The following is a 16634-nucleotide window of genomic DNA, read 5'->3' as shown; positions in this document are numbered from 1 at the left end:
AAATCAGGGACACACATGATGGCAAACACATGATAATATATGCTTACAATGAAAAACTAAAGTATTTCTCTACTTGATGTTCTTTAAAGACCATGTTAAGCCCCTCACATTCCAGGCAAAAAGGATGTCTTGGCAAACAATGGTGATAGTGTTACCTTCACTCATCCTCTTTCTCTTGATTTGGCCTCCTCCTCCTTCTCCTCCCCATCATCCTTCCCCTCCTCCTTCTCCTCCCCATCATCCTTCCCCTCCTCCTTCTCCTCCCCATCATCCTTCCCCTCCTCCTTCTCCTCCCCCATCATCCTTCCCCTCCTCCTTCTCCTCCCCCATCATCCTTCCCCTCCTCCTTCTCCTCCCTCATCATTCTTCCCCTCCTCCTTCTCCTCCCCATCATCCTTCCCCTCGTCCTTCTTCCTCTCATTGCCAATGGTTAATTCAACCCATTGCCAGCGTTTTTCACCACACACTGGGGACTAATCACACTCCTTTGTCGCTGACTTACCACTGCACTTGACCACTAAGATAATGACTATCACCCAGCAGGACCTAAACAAGACTGAGTAGCAGGCACAATGCAGACAAGATGACAAGGAGAAACACATAGGACATTCTTAGAACAGGGAAGATATAAATGATCTAATTGAAACACTAGATTAGCATTTCCCTGAGAACGTCCTCTGAGTTACACAAAAGGCTCCCCCAAGGGTCCAATGCTAGTGTTCCTGAGGAACACTGCATGATCTGTCACCTTTTCCTCCCCTGCAGAATCACAATGTACATGAGTTTAAAAACATACATTGATCATCCCTCAGAAGACTGACGTATTTAGTTAGAATCAAGTTACATGTTTCTTTATTCAGCCATGGAACCTTCAGCGAGTCTCCTGGCATCTGGGAGGCAGAGTATCTAGAAATTCTGGATGTACCAACCTAAAACTGCTGGTTGATGATACCTAGAAAAGGCTCCCAAGATTGGCCAACAGGAGGGATTCTCATGTCTTTCAACACTGTGGTAGATAAGGACAGATATATAAGGAAGTGAAAAGGGAAACAGCATCTTCTGAAATGTAAATCCCATGTATTAGATGAGTGGGTCATTGAAAAGGCAGCAATTCTATCTGTGAATTCAATTGAAAAGAAGAAGAGGAATGGGAGAAAGGGGGAGGAAGCAGGAAGCAACACACCACTTACCAGTTACTTTCAAATCTACTTGGTCACAGCTAACAGAGATGGAGGATGCTCACACTCATGATGGGCCAGACATTGGGTGCTTCATTCTCTGTGCATAATCTCATATTCATCACGACAACTCTAATAAGTAAACATGACTATCTGTATTCAGACATGAAGAATCAGCTTCAGGGAGACTACGCTTTCATTACTTTAAAGTATAGGGAAAACAGGAGAATAAAGATAGAAAGGCCCAATGCAGGGAGGAGTGTGGCTACGCAGCTGTGTGGGAGATGGAAGGCGCTGCTTGATGAGTTATCCCCTGGGGCTTCCTGAGGAATCAGCATCACACTCTCTGTTTCATCAATAAAGTAAAAGCAAGAGTAAAGACAGGGATTGAAGGCTTCCCTAAACTCAGGACAAAGTAAGGACAAGCCCAGGACTGAAAGACTGATGAACTACTGGGCATGAACCTGGTTCAGTGGGACAGTGGGGGGACTTGAAGAGTAAAGTTTATATGTGCGAATGACAAAGTAATCAGGGGGGTAACTGTAAGAAAAAGCAACACATGGGGAGATGGCACAGTAACCAAGGGATTGTTCTGTACCTGTCCTGTCAAAATGCTCAAGAACGGCTTTTATTGCTAGCCTCGACTTCTCGCTGTGTTAATGAGGAAACTGTCTTTCTTATACTGTGTATATTATGTTCTGGTGTGAAAAGTCAGAGGCAGTTCAGTTACATGTAAAAGAAAATATTTCACAGCGTGGCTTAAGCAAAACAAAAACAATAATTACAACAAAATATAGATAATAAAAAAGTTCAAGACAAAATGGTTATAGACTGTTAACCCATGAGCTCGTGGATCAAATCACACTTTTGGCTTTCCCATTCTCTTTCCCTTGTTTGTTTGTTTGTTATTTTGCTCTGGTTGTTCTTGTTTTATTTGCTGTTGTTTTTATGTACCAGGAACAGAATCCATGGCCTTGCCTGTGTTCCACACTCTACCCCTGAGCTACATACTTCCTCAGCTCTTGGTATTTTGGACAGGGTATCACTGTATAGCCCAGGTCTGTCTGAATTAACAATCCTTCTCCCCATTTCCAGTGTTTTAGGATTGCAACCATGTGCTGTTCCTCCCTCTTTTTTCTCCTCCTCTTCCGACTCCGTTTTTACCTCTTCTATTCTTTTCCATCACTCCACTGTGTTGGAATCATTCCCTGCCAGATCCTCTGCACTGGAGGCATCAGGCACTCCCAGCAGCTGTTATTCCTACAGCTATAAATCATAGCAGGGGAAAAATATTATCTTATGAGGGGAAAAAAGCTAAAAAAATGTTTGTCATTGTGTCCCATTAGACCAACTTGAGAGTTGCCATTACCTCTGTACCAAACACAATGTTCCAGAGACTAGAGCAAACTGACTTCCTTTATGTTTCTGCTGGAGCTGAGATGGGCAGTCTGCTTAAAACCAGGGAAGCCATGAAGGCAGAGATAGGCAGACAGTTTCCAAAGGAAGGATCATGAGCACACACAGAAGAAGACAGAAACAGTCCCTTTAAAATTAAGTAAGTTTTAAGAGATGTATGTCAACGCTCAGTGGAAGCAGGAACATAGGAAGTGATTGATTCTTCTTGGCCAAGGCAGGAGAAGCTGTAGGAGTCTTCACAGAGGAAGTGCTCCTAAGCAGTGCTCAAAGAAGAATGGTTAGGGCACAACCATGCACATTCTAGCTCCCATTGTAGTTTTGTTGTAACCATTTGCCATGTTCTGATCAATGGTTTTGAGTGGTAGTTTTGTCGTAACGGTATGACACATTCTGAGTGGGGGTTTTGAGTGGAAGGCATTAGCTTCCGAGAGCAGACGGGCAAAGCTGGTGTGTTTCATCTTGAGTCCTTTGCTGAGTCTGTGGTACCTGTGTGCTGACACCGTGGAGCCTTAAAATACAATCCTTGGGTTACCACATGCAAAGAAGCTATTCAGTAAAGACACTCAGCTCACAGGGATGTTTGCATTTATGAGGAATCTGCGGTATTTAGGATTAAGATAAGACCATCTATTATGTTTCTGAACTCTTGCCACAGGTAGCCGAGAAACTTTGTAGTTTTTGTTTATATAAAAAAGCTCTTCACATCTTGTATTAAATACATTTATTTGCTGTGATTTGAAATGCCTGACAAAGGCAACCAAAGAAAGTTCTATGCGGGCTTACTGTCTAAGAGCAGGTGCAGTTCATAGAGTTCTGACAGGGAAGGCATAGGGTCAGGAGCCTGATCCAGCTGGATACACTGTGTCCAGAGTCAGCAAGCAGAAAGAGCTGAATGGCGGGATTTCCTCTCCTTTCCAGGCTCATTCAATCTGGGACCCTAGCCCAGGGAATGGTGCTGCCCATAGTCAGGGTGGGGTTTTCCCTTTCAGCGAAACCTTTCTGAAAACACCCTCACAGACGCGCCTTGAAGTGTGTTTCCGTGGTGATTTCAAATCCAGTCAAGATGACAATGAAGATGAACTACAACACTCTTCTAGAGAGGCAAACCATGGCATCTTTGTTTCTCTATTTCAGAAGACCACAGACCCTTGTTTCACAGACTATCACAGAAGGGGTGGGGAAATACAAGACCAAGGTGCTATTCTAGAAGACTGCTCTCTGCTCAGAGGCAATGACTGCCAAGTTGCTACATTCCTTGGGTGGGAGGGAAGTTGTGCCCACCCTGCTAGGAAGAGTAGAATGGCAAGAGGGCACACCTTTCAACTTCCAGCCCTTTACAACAGTGCTGGTCCTAGCCTTGAGGAGTTCATCACCTCCCACTTGCCAGACTTCTTAACATTATTGCACTTGGAGTTAAATTTCAACATGATTTTATGGGAATACCATGACTTGACAACAGTAATGGGGAATTGTAAGGAAAAAAAAAAAAAAAAGAATCTCACACTAGAATTTCCAAAGTTTCGGGTAAATTAAGTATTAATTTTCTTAAGAATAATTTATCTAGTTACAAGACCTTACTCATTAGCTAGAGCCATGTACCAAGTCTAAGATTATTGGCTTAAAACCACATTATCTATCACATAAGTATGTGAGGGTGAGCTGAGAGTTGAGTGATCCAAGCAATCCCACTCTGTGTGCCCTTTCCTCCTAAGGCCAGAGTGCAGGTCACTTTCTTTTCTGCTTTATTCTTTAACAGTTTCAGGCATGTATATAACTTACATAATGAATTTGCTCATTCATTTCACCATCCCTATTCCAATGATATCTTTCCTCTTCACAGCAAGTCATTTTCCCACTGTGTGTGTGTGTGTGTACTGAGGTTAACTGAAGCTGTTTATATGAACATAGGTGGGAGGGTCTTTAATGGAGCAAGGACAACTTGTTGGTGGCTACGCCACTGGAGAAAGTGGTACTCACCTCTCAGCAAACATTAACCATCAACAGGACCTGGGGGAGGAGTGGAATCTCATGAATCCCCATCCCATGGTAAAATGTTGACAGGCCCAATGTTGTACAGGTCTTCTGTGGATCCATATCTACAGTGACTTCATGAGCGCCATGGCCATATCACAGCCAGGAGATGTCCTTTCTGTGACACACCTCCTCATCCTCTAGCGTTTACGTTCTTTTCATCTGTCTTTCTGCAGCGTTCCTTGAGACTTGAAGCTAGTGGTGTGGTTGCAGGTTCTTTCCTTACGTCATGAAATAGGCACATCAGAGCAATGAGCACACATAGGGCTTTCTCAGGCCCAGGCTCAGATCGAATGAAGTGACTCTCCTGGCCTCATGCCATTAGCCACAGCAAGTCACCTGCACCATCATGGGGTTCTTAAGCCTTTCTCTCCCTTCTTCACCCCAATCCCTGCCAACACCCCAACATCAGGTAGGAGAGAAAGGTTAGCAGGGGAAAGGGGGCGTGATTCTCTTTGGCTACTTCCTGCTATTTAGGGTAGTTGGGTTCTTTGGGGGTAATGCCAATCTCCATCATCAGGATCTTCATCCAGCAACAGTAAATGCAGCAACAGCCTTCTCTTTCGACTGTCTTCCTCCAAGCATTCTTCTCACAGTTCTCCTCTCTCTCTCTCTCTCTCTCTCTCTCTCTCTCTCTCTCTCTCTCTCTCTCGGCTTATTTATACCCACTCAGAGTCCCCAACACAATGTTTGCCAACTGGCAAAGTCCATGCCCCTGCATGAGGCAGTTCCCAGCCAACAAAGATCACATGCCCTCTCAGGAGGCAGTTATCAGCTGTGGACAAACTGGAGCAGTCTGCATATCCCATACCTGGGATTAAAACAAAAGCATGTTTACATAATATAACTGAGTTTTTAAAGAAACCAAAACCACAACACCGAATTACAGTTGAGGTGTGAAGGCTGTCTATGACTGCTGTGGAAGAGGTATGAATGTAAGCAAGATAGAGCTGGACCATGAAGTCCATCTACAGACCCATGAGAGCTCATCAAGATTGCAGAAGATACATGTGGGCACGTCATGGCTTTTATCCACCATGAAACTGAACAAAACTAGCTTCAATCTTCCAAGTTGTCCTCATGTTAAGAGCTCAACAACAACAACAGCAACAACAACAACAAAAACAAAAACAAAGTGTCTCAATGTCCAAAGTCCTCTCTTCCCACCAACATCCTTGGTCATTGTTATACACAACAGAAGTAACCCAGCCCCTGACAGATCAGAAGTCTGTATTTTTCTTTACCCATGACAAGCAAGAAGATGTAAATAGAACATAAGGGAAGCTGCTTTTTCATTTGCACCCCTTCATTCGTTTTGCGTTGATAAGATACACAGCCTGGGAAGGCTATAAATAAGAGGCTGAAAACAGCTTGAGGGGCTGGTGATGGAGCCACAAATCAGCGGAGTTACATCTTCATCAGGACCCTGATATGGATCTCTTACTATTGCCAAAATATATTTATCTCTGTTCAAGCTACACAACTTGTATATCACTAGCTAAAGCGGAGAGACCTCGGGGTTCCCCGTGTTTCTACAAAGTTTCCTGTCAACCAGCCCAAATCTAGCTGGAGTAGATGCATCTATTCCTTGCACCCAAGGTAAGGTTACCTACCTAGTTTGTGAGTTTTCCTGTGCCCTTTCCTTAATTTCACTTATATAGCAGCACATTCCATAATGAGCCAGAATGCATGTGAGAATTTAGCCCCACTATATCCTTATGTCCTAAGCTGAGCCCCTTTGTAGCTTATAGCGTAAAGAGGGGAGACACAGGGAAGGAGAGTGTGTCACTCCCACATTCCCTCACTTAAAATGCACGTAAGATGGCCTGAAACTAGCTTATTACTCTCCTTGTGGGCCTTGGGATTGCTTGAAATGATGGCACTGGCACTGGATTTAAAACATGTAAAGCACATTTTGTCAGAAAAAGAAGTCTGGAGGCCAGAAGCTTTAATTTTATGGATACAGGAGGCAGAGGGCTCAGGATGGATGGATTGAAATTTGGATCCCTAGTGGGTACAGAGGACAGGTGTGGGACAAGAAAGAACAGAAACAAGCGAAGCCTCTGCTGAGAGCAAGCATGTTTGGATGGCTCAGGCCTTGCCCTGAGCACAGCACTCACACCAGCCAACACTGCTTCATGGTGTCTTTAAGCCACACACTGGGCTGTGCAGTTCTTGCTGCTCTTCACAGGGACTGTTACTATGTTGTTTACGGAAGCTGGAGGGGTGGCTCAGCAGCAGAGTTCCCAATCTGCCACTTTCAGATTGGGAAATCAAGGCTTGAAAAGTGTGAGGAACTTGCCCAATGTCACAGGGAATAGAATTGGAAGTGGGCAGGGACACACTCATTTAAGCAAAGCAGATGACTCTTAAGAATGTTACCACTCTACATGATCCATTCGTTTCCTTTAAAGAAATGAATTGGCATGGCCATTGGACTGTGAGAGAAAACCAGACAAAAGGAAAAAAAAACAAAAAAACAAACAAAAAAAAAACAAAAACAAAAACAAACAAACAAACAAAAACATTAACACCAACAGTAAAAGAAATGGGAGTCAAGAAGGCAATGACAGTCTGGGTGTTGCCATTTGAAAGACAAGGCACTGGACAAGACACCTGGACACTGGTGTTTTGGAAGAGTATAACGTGGTGTCCAGAATTGATGGCAAGTCACAAAGTAGAAAACAAAGAGGAGACAAGCAACCACATTCTAGCAATCATCAGAAGTGAACAAGTGAAGACTTCCATGCCAGCAACTGCTTAAAGGCCGAGAAATGGCTTCACCACCCCTTCTTCTCTCCAGTCTGGTGCTCCAATGGCCCACACATCCCCCTCCCTGACACTCACATTTCCATGTATTCTTTCAACTTTCTACAAAAAGAACCCACACTACCCTGTGAGCCATTTCTAATTGGAAGTACATTTGTTTTGTTTTGATTTGTTGTTTTTTTTTTTTTTTTTTTTTTTTTTTTTTGGTTTGGTTGGTTGGGTTTATTTTGTTTTGTTTTGTTTTGTTTTCTGAACATGGAATGTTCTAGAGGTTCTAAGAGCAACCTTTATCCAAGGGTGACCAAGAATCCGTAGAGAAATGGAGAAGCCTCTTCTTCTTCTTCTTCTTCTTCTTCTTCTTCTTCTTCTTCTTCTTCTTCTTCTTCTTCTTCTTCTTCCTCTCCTCCTCCTCCTCCTTCTTCTTCAGGAAACACCAACTTACATTTTCACCTGCTTTCTCACCTACAATCTGGAATGTCATCTCACACACTTAGAAAAAAATCATAAAGTTAATCAACGTTGGATTGGCTAAACTGTAATAATAAACACCATTTTTGGCTGTAGGCTTCTCATCCTGGGGCGTACTGTTATATACAAGGTCCCTGGCTTTGCTTTCTTGCCATTCCCAGAAGAAAACATGTAGTCAAGGGAGCATTTCCATACTAAAGGGGCAAGGAGGGCTTCTGGGGGATTGTGTTCCCCAGTCACTGGGGAAGGTGGGAAACTTTAAAATTTCTCACTTACTTAAAACACAGTCTCTTACAACATGAATTTTTCCCTCAGACCCATGAGAGGTGGGTTTCTTCGTTGGGGACCCTGTTCTATGCAGTAATGCCAGTATCCCATACTGAGGCTCCATAGTGTCTGTACATGGCTTCCAGACACTGTAAAAAGAACATGGCTTTTAATCATGCTGTCTTGGAAGCTGGTGGCATCCTTGGCCAGCACTTCTCATACGGTTGCAATGGAACTTCAAAAGATGCTGGGAACTCCAAGGAAGCATGAACGTGTTTTGTACCCACAACTGCCTGTGTCTCAACCACTGTTCTCTCAAGCTCAACTCGGAAATGCTTCTTCCATAAAGACTTAGCCAGTAATTTCTGCCTCTTCCAAAAAGAATGAATTATTCCCCCTGTTTATGCTTCCTCAGTAAGTTGATATAAACTCTAGAGCACTAATTTTCAACCTGTGGGTTTCCAATCCACTTAGAGGTCAAAGACCCTTTCACCAGTGTAGGACCCTGCTCTGAAGGTCTAATTCTGGCATTTCCAGATAGCCTCTGAGCTTGGTATAAGATGGCAGACTCCCTTTTTCAGCTGGGCTCCCTCTAAGGAGTGTCACACAGCCCACAAGGAGATTACAAGCCCAAACTTTTCCTGATAAGAAACCCATTTAGTGTGTGCCTGGGGATTCCTGGAAACACCCACCCTATGCTTATGAAAAGGTTCGATCTCTTAGCTTTCAACCAATGACCTTTAATTGTACCTGGAGTTCTTCCGCCACCCATAGGATAACTAAGTACTGTGTTCTCTTTTTTACCATAAAACTAAAGTATCCCTAATGCCCCTAGCTCCAGCAAATCAAGCATATTCACCTTCAGAACCCCTCCCACTGCCCAAGGTTTGTAAGTCTGTTTCACATGAAATACATGGCCTGGCATCAGCTTTTCACCACAACTGTGTGAGACTTTCATGTACTCTGGGTGAAGGATGGGTTTCCCTTCTCCCCAAATAAGTCATCACTGGACACCTCTCCACCCCGACCCCCAACCCCATTGAAGCAGCCATTTTTGTCTGCCTGGACAATAGCAGGCTCCTGCCTCGCTTCTTTCTCTCAGTTTCAGAGCTCCAAGCAAGCCTCTGTTAAGGGCTGCTCACAAAGCAGCCACCAGCCTTTGAGCCTTCGTTGCTGCCTGGCTCTAGTTTTGGATCCCTGAGCTCCTTTGACTCTGAGCTTCACCCTTTTCAGCCAGGGTTTTATGCTCAATTGGCTGAACTTCCCAGGACAGTAACCAACAAAGACAAAGCCCAGGCTCCTGCCCAACTCAGAGGAAGGACAACAAACAGTACTTACTAGATATTTATATCACAAGTCATAACAGTAGCAAAATTACATTATAAAGTAGCAACAAAATGATGTTATGGTTGGGGGTGCCATCACCACAACACGAGGAACTGTATTAAAGGGTCCCAGCATTAGGAAGGTTGAGAACCACTGCTCTAGAGTTTTCACGGTGCCATGTAATTTGCTCTCCCAAAATCATGTGAGCCCCATAGAAGTCAGGAAAATGCCTTTTTCCTCTCTAATCCCCATAACATTGCCAAGAAAATAAGTTGTATTTAATAAATCTTAACTGACTGAATGGTATTTTGCAAGTAAATTGGACCTTTTCATTTTTTTCACCCCTCCTAGTGACTGGGGAACACAGTGGACACCTCCAAATGGTCATCCTTGACCCTTTGATATGGAAATGCTCCCTTGACTACATTTCTCCTTCTGGGAATGGCAAGGAAGCAAAGCCAGGGAAGTAGCAGATAACAGTATGCCCTGGGATGAGAAGCTTTGCATCAGTACGCAGGCCTCAGATGCCAAAGCCAGGTCAGGAATAAACACTGCCCCTCTAGGGCACCAGCCCACTCTGCAAGCTGCATGCACTCCCCCCATCACCAACAAGCACACAACATACCAGGCTCCAGGCCCCTGGGCAGCTGGCATTTCCAAGCCCGCAGTCTAAAACTTTGTAAGAAGAGCTGAGCTGAGCTGATCCCCAAATGGCAAGGATAAATGAAGGGAAAGGAGCTTTCTCAGTTCATGGACCTCTGAGAAAAGGAAAAATTTAAGCTTCCTAAAATTCACCACTCTTGCCATATGCTGTGACTTTTCCATTCATACCAGCAACTGTGGGAACTTCAGCTTCTGAATATAACATCAGGAAATTAACGAAGGGTTTATAAATAAGTTCTGACTCAGAGAACAGCCTTTATGAATGTTCCTCGAGCCTTTTGGGAACTGTTGCTCCCACCAAGCCCTCACTCTTTTGGATAGTCTCTGTCAAGGAGGCCCTCACTACCTTCTTGGGACTTTGTTGTTTCTGACTTTGCCACCTCTCTGTTGTCAGACCAAGGACTGTCCAGAACTCCCAGATTGTGCCAAAACCCCAAACAGACTGTGGTAGACAAGAACAAAGAGAAGTTAAGGCAGAGTGGCTCGTTTTCTTTCACTTCCCATTACTGTCAAAAATACTGTGACAAATACATACATAAATATGTTTTTATTAAAAAAATCTCAAGCGAGAAAAAGTTTATTTTTGGCTCACAATCTTATCAATGCCGGGAAGTCTAAGTAGCAGAAACTTGATGCAGCTGGTCACATCCATAGTCAAGGGCAGAGAAAATGAATGCATGTAAGCATATCCTTAGCTGGCTTTCTCCGTTCTTACACAGCTCAGAATCCCTTGCCTAAGGAATGATCCCACCCACAGTGATCAAGTCATCCCATCTCAATGATCACAGTCATTACACACACACCCATAGACTTGCCCACAAGCCAACCTGATCTAGACAATTCTTCACTGAGACTTTCTCAGGTAGTCTAGATTACGTCAGGTTGGTAATCAAAAATTAAGCATCTTGTTATTCTAGGATCTTACTATGCAGAGCCACTCCTGGACATGTGGGCCTTTGACTATATAAGCAATTTGAATCTCCCAGAATTAGTATGGCAGTAACACTATTGTAGCTCAGCTTAACCTTATCCTGTAGAACAAGCAATAAAATCTCTCAGAGGAATAATTTTCCTGACAAAATCCTATCCTAGACCTGACCCAAGATGCTTCTAAAGTTCTAAACCCTGTAGCTTCTCTGGACATCTGGTCAACCTCACATCAGAATAAGATAGCCAGAGACATCCCTGAGGAGAAATAGAGGGACCAGATCCTGATGCAGACTCAGAGTATTTATCCAGATGACACTACTGTTAAGGCAAGGTTATATAACTTTTAGGACCTGATACAATATGAAAAGCTAGAAATTGCCTAAAAGTAAGTTAAAATCCCAAGGCAACAATGGTAGAAGGCACCTCTCAATGTAGGGCTCTGTGTACTTGCTGCTCTGAAGCTGCTCTACACTACAAGCTGCTTTGATTGTTCCTCAGCACTAAAGGGGAACTCAGTAAATGTCAGGAAAGTTTCCCTAAAGCACAGGTCCTCCCAATATAGGACCAGAGTAGCAGTCAGATTTACTTGGGCCCAAGTAAAGTACTAGGTGAAAATCACAAAGCAATTTATTCATCCCCAAATCTCCAAAAATCGGAACTCATGATAGAAAATAGCTAAGTATGAGGCTAGTGAGAGCTCTGTAATTAAAAGCATTTACAGCTCTTCTCTTAGACCTCAGTTTGATTTCCAACAATCACACTGGGAAGCTCTATCACCAGAGGACTCTGATGCCCTCTTCTGGCCTCCACAGGCACTGCATTCATGTGCACAAACACCCATAAAGACACACACATATTCACATAAATAAAAGTGTTTATTTGTTTTAAAGGCGGTGATGGTGTGGTGCACGCCTTTAATCCCAGCACCTGGGAGGCAGAGGCAGGCAGATTGCTGTGAGTTTGAGGCCAGTGTGGTCTACAAGTGAGGCCAGGACAGCCAAGGCTACACAGAAAGCAATAAACAAATAAATAAAATGAAAATAAAAATAAAATAACCAATAACAAGAACAAAGAAAAGAAAAGAAAATGACTAAGTACTTTATGAGGCACCTGCCCAGGAAAATATTAAAATGAACACCAAATTTTTGAGAGACTTTTAATGATAAGATTAAGTTATTACAATATAAATTCAAATTATTCAGATCAATCGCTATTATGTAAGTATGCATGTATAGAAAAGTTAATAATTTTAAATAGAAATGTTATTTCTGTTTTTAAAATTATTGTTAATTTAATTTTGAAATTTATTTTTATTTTATGTGTATTTGTGGCTACCTGTTTCATGTATGTGTACTGTATGTGTGCCTGGTGTCCACAGAGGATAAATGAGGGTGTTGCATCCACTGGAACTAGAGTTACAGGTGGTTATAACCCAACATGTGCGTACTGGGAACAAAACTCAGGTCTTCTGCAAGAGTAGCATATGCTCTTAACTACAAAGCCATCTCTCCAGCTCCAGATACCAGTATAATTTTAACAGAATGTAACCCTGTGTGGAAATACTAAAAGTGACACTAAAAGTGTTATATTTTCCTGTGACTCACTGTATTCAATAAAAATGTGAATTTTATCAGCAAAACAATTTCACAGGTGTTAATGAAATATAATGAGTTATAACTATATGTGGTGCCTTAAAACTTATTTATCCTTGTGGATTCTAGGAAAATTTTCATTTTTAAGTTTTATAAGACATGTACTTTGTGCTAGTGTGTTCTTTGATTTCAAATCAACAGAAAAAAAGACACTGCCCTTTATATAGCCTAGGCTACCTACAAATTCACAATCATCCTGCCCTAGCCTCCCCAGGACTACAATTACAGACACATACCACCATACCCATATTCATAACCATTTTTTGGAGTTCTTTATAAGCCAGTTACTGACAGTAAACCCATCCCCTTCTGTCCCTTCAACAGGCTCATGTAACTGATGTAGATATGAACGTTAATGCTATGACAGTCATTGAGAACCTACCGGAGAGGTGTTTAGACCCAGTATAGCAGAGCAAAAGGTTACACAGGTCCAGGTATGGAAAAACTACAGATCCTCCGCCACCCCACCCCACCCATCTTCCCCTTCAGTATCCTATCTCTACCTCCACCCTTACACAGGAAATGGGTTTTGCCAAATGGAGATTCCTGTCTCTACTAGCTTATGCAGCCTCCATCAGATTTTACGCAGTTCAAACGCAGCCATTTGTATCCCCCGATGCACAAGAGCTCCAAGGAGCTAGATATGGGACACAGCATTCTCTTGAAAGGCACAAAAATACTGACTTCTCTGGACACAGCTAGCTTTATAGATTAAACAGAGGGAACTTAAGCAGGAGGGACTGTTCTAGAAGAGCACCAAGTGGTTTGACTTTTCTCGCTTTATCCTCACCCTGACTCCATTTGGAGAGAGACTCCTCTCTCCCTCCACATCTGCCCCCTCACTTCCCACCCTCTATCTCTTGCCTCCCCTCAGAAAAGAGCAGGCCTCCCAGGGATATCAAGCATAAAGTTGTCAATAAGACCAGGGACATATCATCACAAGGCTGAACAAGGCAATCCAGTAGGAGGAAAAGGGTCCCACACACAGGCAAAGGAGTCAGAAACTGCCCCTGATCCCATGGCTAGGACTCCCACAACACCACCAAGTCACTTAGCCATAGTGTACCTAGGTCAGACCCCCACAGGCTCCCTGATCTCTGGATCTCCCATGAGTCCCAATCAGTTGGTTCTATGGGCTGTGTTCTTTGGTGTCCCTGACCCCTCTGGTTTCTCAGATACTTTCTCCCCCTTCTCCACGGGACTCCCCAAGCTCTGCCTGATGTTTGGTACTCTGCATTTGCTCCCATCAGTTGCTGGATGAAGTCATTCTCTCTGATAACAATTATGCTAGGCTCCTAGACCTACTTTGATCACTGCTTGTTTTGTATCCTACATGTTAGAGACTACTCTCTAGAAGTTTCTGAGGTAAGGAAGTCCTCCTTGATCAAACACTGCCCGTACAAGCACATCGTTTGGCAGAATGAAGTTCCGAAGTCTGCTCTGTAACCCAGAAAGACATCTCCCCACACGCTGCTCCTCCAGAGCACAAGCCCTGTCCTCTTGAACAAGATAGGAAGACGGGGAATTGCGGCAACATGAGGAGAAAAGGTTTGTGGGGGCGGGGTCTGATACAAGCCTTGATCTGCTTTTATTGTGTAGAAAGACAGGAAGCTTCCAACAGACTAGGCAGGATGGAATGGCCAGGGACACCAGTGTTTCCTACTTTCCTCTTTGGGGAAGTGGGAAATAATGTAAAAAAAAAAAAAAAAAAAAAAAAGGTACTTAGAGACAGACAAGCATCAGCAAAGAGACCTCAGTCATCAATACCCAGGGCAGTTATTAGGCTGGGCTTACTCTGCACTAAAGTCAGTAAAACCCTGAGTTTCTAGAACCTGCATCTTTTTCTTAAACCTAAGAAGTACCCTGCATGAACCCACATTACAACTTTGCTTACTATTTTAGCCCTGCTGGAAACTTTATCTCTGGACAACACTAGAAAGTAGGGTCACCAAAGTGCTAAATATACACTCTGTTTAAAAAAAAAAAAAAAAAAAGGTGTTAACTCTTCCTTGTTTCCTCTCCTTCTCCTCCCTCACTCTGCTTTTTAATAAATTCCAACTTTACATTTGGCTCATTTCTTCATCGAAGTTTCAAATTCTGATTTTTGCCTGGGTAGATGTCCTCGAAAAGAACTCTTTATCAGGCAATGGCTGATACGGGACAGAGCTGTGTCCCATATCAGTAACATTCTTATGTGGTATCTGGCCTGTAATAAGCTGTTTTTAAATGTCTTATTGAATGAATGAATTCAAGAATACTTTGAGTGTGGTTAAAAATGCAGAGAAGCAACTCATCCTCTGCATTTGCCTCACGTGACAGTTTGCTTTGAAATATTTTGATAATTGGTTATCATAAGATAGCGCTATAAAAACGACATGCAATTTTAACATCAGGGTTTTCAGTGATCCCCGCAAAGCCTTGTTCTGCAGAAGGGCTGTCTCGTTGAGAAGGCATCTGATGCTCTTTATTCACCGTGACTGTCAACACACAGCTCCATCAGGAGGGTCCCATTGACTCTGCTGTCAACCGGAATCTCTTCTCTTCAGGATACAAAACTCTCTAAGCAAAAATGCCTTACCATGTGAGTTAACTCAAATCAAGCAATTTTTATTTGAAGATGGTATCTCGTGTAGTTTGGTCCCAAATGTGTAGGTTGGTCCCAAACTCCCCCGGGGGAGCCTTAAACTTTTATTTCTCCTGCTTCTACCTTCCAAATGCTGAAATTATAGGCATGTGTAGTAGAGCTGTAAACATGTTTTTGTTTTTATACCAAGTGTGGGATGGGGAACAGACTTGTGAGAAAACAGGTCATGTTCATCCACTAGAAGATGAACTACCTCATGCAGGGGCTTGGTTTTTGTCAGCTGAAAAACATCTTAGTGCAGACTCTGAGAGGAGACATACATGGGAAAGCAGACAGGCCAAAAGCACTGTCGAGACAAGTGCTCTGATAAAGGAATTCTCTAGAGCTGCCCAAACGTCATCAGCTTTTCCAGTCTCTGTGCAACATATCCCTGTTAATGATGGGGGTGGGGCTTATGATGAGATGGCATGGCGTCCAGTAGATATGCTAGATTTAAATCATTTTAAAGAGGCTATTGTATGATTTGGAATGCATTCATCTTTTGTTAACCAAATGTTAAGTAACTGGGCTATGCAGCATAGACTTAGTCCCCAAGATTAGAAGGGACTGGTGTCAGCTTTGTTAGTAGCCGCTCAACAGTTACAGTGGTTATCGTGGTAGAGAAACGAAGCCATAAGAATAGAATAACAACAAAATATAACAAGGGGGATAAATATTGTTAAATATGAATTGCTTGATGAAGGGTGTTATGCTGACTTAAAAGAACAAACCTGATCTGAAGATGTAGTAATTAAACAATGTTGTGTTGCAGCCTTAAGAGCTTGCGACATGGTTGAGGAGCCTAAGTAAAACAATCACTTCATTTACTAAGGTATTTCAAGGCCCTGGAGAAGCCTTCACAGAATTCTTACAGAGACTGAGTTCAGCTCTAGATAGAGCCATATCTGATCCTTAGACTAGACAGGCATTGACACTGATCACCGCATGTGAGAATGCAAATACTGAATGTAAGAGAGCAATTAGACCATTAAAAGCATGAGGAGCCCCAATGGATGAAAGGGTAAGAGAAACAGTTAATATTAGCATCAAAACAATATCATAGGACAAGCTATAGCTAGAGGTCTCAGATATCAAAACACTTGGTGCTTTAATTGTGGTAAATTTGGCCATTCACAAAGAAACTGTAAGTTAAAATTTCCAGACCTCAAAATAACAGATGAATTAACTTTGGAGTAAATGGTACTCGTAGAAGAGAAGAAGGAGCTTCTGGCCATGATGGTGATGATATGCCAAGACTTCCAGGGTATTGTAGCCACTGTGATAAGGGAGAACATTGGTCTAGGGATTGTC

Source organism: Acomys russatus, chromosome 11, assembly GCF_903995435.1.
Source record: "Acomys russatus chromosome 11, mAcoRus1.1, whole genome shotgun sequence".
NCBI lineage: Eukaryota > Metazoa > Chordata > Mammalia > Rodentia > Muridae > Acomys > Acomys russatus.
The sequence above is the reverse complement of the archived record's forward strand: the minus strand, read 5'-3'. Positions refer to the sequence as shown.